The sequence below is a fragment of the Cydia pomonella genome, chromosome 12, assembly GCF_033807575.1.
Source record: "Cydia pomonella isolate Wapato2018A chromosome 12, ilCydPomo1, whole genome shotgun sequence".
NCBI classification, from domain to species: Eukaryota; Metazoa; Arthropoda; class Insecta; order Lepidoptera; family Tortricidae; genus Cydia; species Cydia pomonella.
Genome location: NC_084714.1, coordinates 14,437,088 through 14,445,742, shown reverse-complemented (window position 1 = coordinate 14,445,742; position 8,655 = coordinate 14,437,088).

Genomic DNA, 8,655 nt, shown 5'->3' with positions numbered 1-8,655 from the left:
AGATAATAGAATCCTGTTGTGATGTGTAACGAGATGGTGCAAAAACTTTATGAAATTGAAACGCTGCAGCTATTAAAAAGTATGTTCATTTAAGTAAACCGAAAGGAAACAAATACCCACCGTGATTTACAAAAAGCCTCATTAGAACAATTAAGGAAAGTATAAGATTCGTCAACGGTATATGAAATATCGTAATCCCTTCGATTTGGTTAGTCTCAATTTAATCAAAAAACGATGTGATGACGGAATTATTCGTTGTTATAATGATTACTGCAAGAATCTTAAAAAAAGAATAGCCCGGAGTCCCAAATATTTTTGGTCATATATAAAGCAGAAAAGAAAAAATAAAAGTGCGATACCATCTAAAATGTACCTAGGCAGTGATCACGTTATGGATAGTGCTAGAATCCAGTGCTCCAGTGGGGTCCCCATATTGCTACTCTTTCGAATAGACTGAGTTCTGCAGCTTTTGCAGTAAGCAAAATCCGTCAGTTAACTGATGTCAAAACAGCTCGATTAGTATATTTTAGTTACTTCCATAGCATTATGTCATATGGTATTTTACTGTGGGGTGGTGCTTCAGAGATAAATACCATTTTTGTTCTGCAGAAGAGGGCTATTCGAGCAATATATAAAATGAACCATAGAGACTCACTGAGAGATAAATTTAAGGAAATTGACATCATGACAGTGCACTGTCAATACATTTATGAGAATATTCTGTATGTGCATAAAAATATTGCCAATTTTAAGAAAAATTGTGACATTCATAATATTAATACTAGAAATAAACATAAGCTCGCCGTGCCCTTCACTCGGCTCCATAAAATTAAAAAATCATTCATGGGTAATTGTGTGAGAATTTATAATAAACTTCCAAACCATATTACTGAGTTACCAATTAATAAATTTAAGAATCATGTAAAGCGTAAACTTATTTCTAAAGCTTATTATACCACATAAGACTACATGAATGATAAAACAACGTGGGATTAATTGTGATTCGAAATGATTAATTATTTATTATATTTGAATAATGATGATGAAATGGATATTCCAATGCATGTATTTCCTTTGTTGTTTTTATTATATTTGTTTGACATTTAGAATTTATTCTAGAAACAATCTAGACTAGTATTTTTTTATACATTTTTTTTTTGTATGACTGTATTTTGTGAAAGTTTTAGTATTAAATTTGATCTATGAATTATATTCATTAGTATTATATATGGAATAATATTTACAACATCAATAAATTGCTCTGATAATTAGATTAAGATAATACTGTCTTTATATGTAATACTGTCTTACTATTCATAAGTGCTTGTTGCTAGGCCTACATGAATAAAGTATATTTGAATTTGAATTTGAATTTGAATTTGAGAATCTGTGAGTTGTTCGATAATTTTTTTTCATCTATTTACTAAATACCTGATGTCAATGTGGTAAATGTAAACACCATTCAAAGGGATTCAACTTTAACAAATACATTAGGTCTTTTTTTCAATAATGGAAGATACGATCCTCGCTAAAATTAAAATGCTAGACTTGTCTATAGGCCCTGGGCTTGATAATCTTCCCTCTATTTTTATAAATGAATGTGCAACATCTCTTTTGTTACCACTTAAAATCATCTTCAATAAATTTCTCGTAACAGGCATTTTCCCAACCACTTGAAAGGAAATCAAAATTGTACTCGTGTATAAAGATGGTCCAAAAACTTATATAAAAAATTATAGACCCATAGCCATCTTATCCATTATTCCAAAGCAATTTGAATCATTGGTTTACCCGAACCTGTATGCTCATTTTAAACAACAGTTAACCGACAAGCAGCATGGTTTCATTCAATCGAGATCGACCAACTCGAACATGGTAGCTTTTGTTGAGAAGCTCGCTGAACACATAGATAATCGTATACAGGTAGACGCAGTTTATACTCATCTCAGCAATGCCTTCGACAGAGTGAATCACGCTATTTTGTTGAGCAGACTTTCTGAATATGGAATAGGTGAACCCTTACTGGCGTGGTTCAATTCATACCTAACAAATCGAAAACTCCTGGTTTCTATCAATGGAAAGTTAACCATTTTTTGCCACATATGGAATACTGTAGGGTTCGCATCTAGGCCCCTTGCTGTTTTTGATCTTTATCAACAATATTTTCAATTGATATTCATTATTGGAACCATAACTGTAAGCAGATGACCTAAAAATAGTGCGGCCTATAAAAACTGATGTAGACAGGTTGCTTCTACAAGCTGATATCAACTGTGTATATTCTGTTGATATCAGCTTGTGCTACGTGTCGCAAAATGTTATAGACAAATTTGTTGAAGCACTAACTGAAAAAAAGGAATACGGCGCACAAATGTTGGGGGAAGGAAAAGTCATAAGACTGCGAAACTTTTTTTTATTTTTCTTTCATGTTTTCTGCCAAATGTTTAAGAGCCCTTAATCCTTGGAGCGTTCTCCGATTTCACGAAATAACGCTCGATAGATGGCGTTGGCGCTCGGTACGCGAGCGCCGGCAACGCGACGCGCGTTTCAATGCAGACTAGAATAATCTTGATAGTTTTCAATATAATTTCAAGCAACATTAATTTTAGTGTTATATGATATCATATGGGCACTCTTTATTTTATTTTATATGCACAGTAGTTTTTTTTTATGTACACTACTACTAAGTGTACAGACTACAGAGTGTACTATAACCCTAGCTCTTTATTCTGTCTCTTTCACACCAATGGAAAATGAAGAAGTTAGTAAATGACTGCAGGTATAAATAAAGTATATTAGTGCGATAGAGAGACAGATAGTGTTTCGTTGTCGTATCGTAAACGATTGGCATGTTGGCCACACACTTGCTTGGTGCCTAGCCAAAATACCAATCGTTTGCGCATATTAGTGCGATAGAGAGACAGATAGTGTTTCCTTGTCGTATCGTAAACGTTTGGCATGTTGGCTACGCACCCATGCTGCCCAGCCAAGATGCCAATCGTTTGTGCATATTAGTACGAGAGAGAGACAGATAGTGTTTCGTTGTCGTATCGATTGGCATGGTGGCTACGTACCCATGCTGCCTAGTCAAGATGCCAATCGTTTGCGCACATTAGTGCTATAGAGTTTCAGTGTTATTTGAAATCACGTTAGGGTTTGTATTATTATTTATGACCCGAATGAAGTCCATCCAGGTTCTTATGATGGAGTCAGGAGTTGGTCACCAGAACTCCTAATCAACTCATTATAATTCCATCGTGCTTGGGCTCAAAAGATTTGCCCTGACGAACACCATCGATCTAGATGAGGTCCAGGGTCTCATGACGGAGTCAGGAGTTGGTCACCAGAACTCCCCAGAACTCCTAATCTACTCATCATAACTCCATCGAGTTTGGGCTCAATAGATTTACCCTGATGAGCACCATCAATCTAGATGAAGTCCAGGGTCTCATGATGGAGTCAGGAGTAGGTCACTAGAACTCCTAATCTACTCATTATAATTCCATCGTGTTTGGGCTCAAAAGATTTGCCCTGACGAGTACCATCGATCTAGATGAAGTCCAGGGTCTCATGATGGAGTCAGGAGTTGGTCACCATAATTCCTAATCTACTCATCATAACTCCATCGTGTTTGGGCTCAATAGATTTGCCCTCACGAGCACCATCAATCTAGATGATGTTCAGGGTCTCATGATGGAGTCAGGAGTTGGTCACTAGATCTCCTAATCTACTCATTATAATTCCATCGTGTTTGGGCTCAAAAGATTTGCCCTGACGAGTACCATCGATCTAGATGAAGTCCAGGGTCTCATGATGGAGTCAGGAGTTGGTCACCAGAACTCGTAATCTATTTATCATAACTCCATCGTGTTTGGGCTCAATAGATTTACCCCGACAAGCACCATCAAATTACCATTATGATGAATAGATTAGGAGTTCTGGTGACCAACTCCTGAGTCCATCATGAGACCCTCGACTTAATCTAGATCGGTACTCGTCAGGGCAAATCTTTTGAGCCCAAACACGATGGAGTTATGATGAATAGACTAGGAGTTCTGGTGACCAACTCCTGAGTCCATCATGAGACCCTGGACCTGATCTAGATTGATGGTGCTCGTCAGGGCAACTCTATTGAGCCCAAACACGATGGAGTTATGATGAGTAGATTAGGAGTTCTGGTGACCAACTCCTGACTCCATCATGAGACCCTGGACCTCATCTAGGTCGATGGTGCTCGTCATGGCAAATCTCATGAGCCCAAACACGTTGGAATTATAATGAGTAGATTAGGAGTTCTAGTGACCAACTCCTGACTCCATCATGAGACCCTGGACTTTATCTAGATTGATGATGCTCGTCAGGGCAAATCTATTGAGCCCAAACACGATGAGGTTATGATGAGTAGTTTAGGAGTTCTGGTGACCAACTCCTGACTCCATCATGAGACCCTGGACCTCATCTAGATCGATGGTGTTCATCAGGGCAAATCTATTGAGCCCAAACACGATGGAGTTATGATCAGTAGATTAGGAGTTCTGGTGACCAACTCCTGACTCCATCATGAGACCCTGGACCTCATCTAGGTCGATGGTGTTCGTCAGGGCAAATCTATTGAGCCCAAACACGATGGAGTTATGATGAGTAGATTAGGAGTTCTGGTGACCAACTCCTGACTCCATCATGAGACCCTGGGCCTCATCTAGATCTATGGTGCTCGTCAGGGCAAATCTTTTGAGCCAAAACACGATGGAATTATAATGAGTAGATTAGGAGTTCTAGTGACCAACTCCTGACTCCATCATGAGACCCTGGACTTTATCTAGATTGATGGTGCTCGTCAGGGCAAATCTATTGAGCCCAAACACGATGGCGTTATGATAAGTAGATTAAGAGTCCTGGTGACCAACTCCTGACTCCATCATGAGACCCTGGACCTCATCCAGATCGATGGTGTTCGTCAGGGCAAATCTTTTGAGCCCAAACACGATGGGATTATAATGAGTAGATTAGGAGTTCTGGTGACCAACTCCTGACTCCATCATGAGAACTTGGACTTCATCCGGGTCAAAAATAATAATGCAAATGCAAACCCTAACGTAATTTCAAGTAAAAATGCGTTTTTAGAAAATCGGAGCCAAATAACACTAGACCCTACTCATAGTGTTGTGTTCCTGCCGGTGAGTAAGGTTGCCAGAGCTCAACGAGGGGCGGGAGGGGGTTAGAGTCGGCAACGCGCATGTAACTCCTCTGGAGTTGCAGGCGTACATAGGCTACGGATACTGCTTACCATCAGGCGGGCCGTAAGCTTGTTTGCCACCGACGTAGTATAAAAAAAAGGACCACTGAAAATCCATCAATAAGCGAGAGTCTGTTAAGCATAGTGTATAAAATGAACTTTTATTAAGATTTTCTAATCGCAGTATATAGCACTTCTCGGAACTCCGTAGCTGATTACGATCGCAACGAATGCCTAACAATCGAGCACAGGTCCGTCCTCTAAGCGCGCTCCGCGCGGACTGAGAGCGGGGCGTCGCTGCTGCGTGATTTATACGTGTTTTAAAAAAATATAAATTTACGGCAATGTAGGTCCCATAGTTATGATTTTTTTTTTATAGGTTAACATAAAGTTACAGTTTGCTATAATATTATTTTTAAAGCAAAATATGCGTACAATTTGCGGAAAAAAAATATAATAAAACCCTGTTTTCGCCAAAAAAATGAAGAAAACTCGGAAGGTATTTTATCAGTTTTTTCAAATGAATCTTCGATTGTTAATCATTCCAGGCCCTCGTACGAGATATGTTGAATCAAATTGTAGTCATTCATGTACCAAATGATTCATGTTTACAGCAAAATTGAGAACCGAAACGCCACATCTCACTGCAAAATTTGGAAAAGACTCCCAAAAAAACTCATTAAAAAAGAGGTTTAAAAGAGAAAATGAAAATTTGAACTGTTGGAGCCGCTAGTTTAGGAAACGATTATTTAAGTACGTTACCAGTTTTTGAATAAATACTAATAGTTACGTCGTAATCTTGAATGAAAAAGGAAGCATTTTACAAAATACGCTCGTCTGTAGGAATAAGGACTCCTAAGACTGCATTATTCAATTTACTACAGTTTGAACCAGTAGGAAAGCTGTCCCGTAACGGCTTAAGTTCAGCTCTCGCTAAGGTCAAGAAGAGTGATTGATTTCATAAAGGAAATTAACTTTATGAGTTACGGAGTTTGTAATCTGACACGAATTAACGTATAACTTGTTAAATTTGCTTAGATACCTAGCTACTGGTATATTCGCTAATGATTAATGTTATACTGCGTCTTAGATGAATGGAGAACACGAGATTGCGTCTGGTTTACCCTTCACTTCATATTCCATATATAAGGTATGTATATCTTACGTTAATACGTGGATAACTTCTGTCCGCTAATTCGCCTTTACCTGGGTACATAGGAACTAGGTCTATCAGGGTTGCCCGGGACTCCCTCAGGTCGCATAACAACTTTTGTCATATTTTTAATTGTCATAACACTTTATGCATAAAATTGTACTTACTTACTTACTGCTGTGGCGCAGCGACCCGAAGTGGATCTTGTCCTCCGACTGCTTGATGCTTCTCTATCCAAAGCCGTTTCTGTACAGCCGACGGCGCCGAGTTCACTAAGGTCTTTTTGCACTTCATCTCTACAGCGGTACCTAGTATGCATAAAATTGTAAGTTATAAAAATCTTTAGTCAAAATTTTTCCTGAGGATAACTGGATTATTGTCATAAATAAGTTATGTCATAATTTTTATATGTAGTCATAAATTGAATTCGCTTAAATTTTTAGGTTAGGTTCGTTAGGTATGCACAAAAAATGCTAAGTATGCCATCAAATATTATGGCTAAAAATGTATGACACAATATAATATGATTTTTCATTTGTACGCGCAATAATGATTATGACACAAGTTGTTATGCGTATCAAAGACAAGAAATCAATATGGACCCGGGTTGCCCCTGGTAAAAAAAGCTGGTTTTGAATAAGATAGCGTATGTAAATATGGTTAGCAATTAACAGCAAAATCAGTACTTTTCTATGCATCCCTGAAGAATCCTGACCGAGGATGATCGTCATCGGCGCGGGCGCAGGTCGGCGCGCGTGCTCTGCGCGTCCGTAATTATCCCGCGACCTGTGACCCGCGTTCCCACGCCGGCCAGTTCACACGAGAACCCCGCGCTTCCCATCGGAACTTGTGATTTTCCGACCTCCATCGCTGAGAGCCTTGGGATTTTTGATAGTCACGTACCGAAACCATGTTGGCATTGGTAATTTAAAGCAATTTTAACCTGAGTGCGGTTTTTAGGGTTCCGTAGCCAAATGGCAAAAAACGGAACCCTTATAGATTCGTCATGTCCGTCTGTCTGTCCGATTCTGTCACAGCCACTTTTTTCCGAAACTATAAGAGCTGTACTGTTCAAACTTAGTAAGTGGATGTATTCTACGAACCGCATTAAGATTTTCACACAAAAATAGAAAAAAAACAATAAATTTTGGGGGTTCCCCATACTTAGAACTGAAACTCAAAAAATCTTTTTTCATCAAACCCATACGTGTGGGGTATCTATGGATAGGTCTTCAAAAATGATATTGAGGTTTCTAATATAATTTTTTTCTAAAATGAATATTTTGCGCGAGATACACTTCCAAAGTGGTAAAATGTGTCCCCCCCCCCCCCCCCCGTAACTTCTAAAATAACAGAATGAAAAATCTAAAAAAAATATATGATATACATTGCCATGTAAACTTCCACCGAAAATTGGTTTGAACGAGATCTATTAAGTAGTTTTTTTTTAATACGTCATGAAATTTAAAAAAAAAATTTTTTTTCATCATACCCATACGTGTGGGGTATCTATGGATAGGTCTTCAAAAATGATATTAAGGTTTCTAATATCATTTTTTTCTAAACTAAATAGTTTGCGCGAGAGAACCTTCCAAAGTGAAAAAAAGTGTGTCCCCCCCCTGTAACTTCTAAAATAACAGAATGAAAAATCTAAAAAAAATATATGATATACATTGCCATGCAAACTTCCACCGAAAATTGGTTTGAACGAGATCTAGTAAGTAGTTTTTTTTTAATACGTCATGAAATTAAAAAAAAAATTATTTCATCATACCCATACGTGTGGGGTATCTATGGATAGGTCTTCAAAAATGATATTAAGGTTTCTAATATCATTTTTTTCTAAACTGAATAGTTTGCGCGAGAGACACTTCCAAAGTGGTAAAATGTGTGTCCAAAGTGGGAAAATGTTGAACAAGATCTAATAAGAAGATTTTTTTTAATACGTCTTAAATTGTACGGAACCCTTCATGCGCGAGTCCGACTCGCACTTGGCCGCTTTTTTTTGTACCAAGATAGTGGCAAGCAAGTATACGGCCCGGTTTTTGATCTGCAAGCTTATTGTAGTCGCGATGATTAGAAATTAAGTTTTAATGTGTTATAATATAATACATTATGTGTCATGTTGTGTGTACATATATGACATGTTATAGGTATATGCGCGGCAAGCTCGACCATAAAGTGCCTTTGGGTAGTTCCTTGTTGCTAACATCGATTGACAGATCTTTCAACGCCAAAACAGCATCAGTCAATCAATACATTCCCA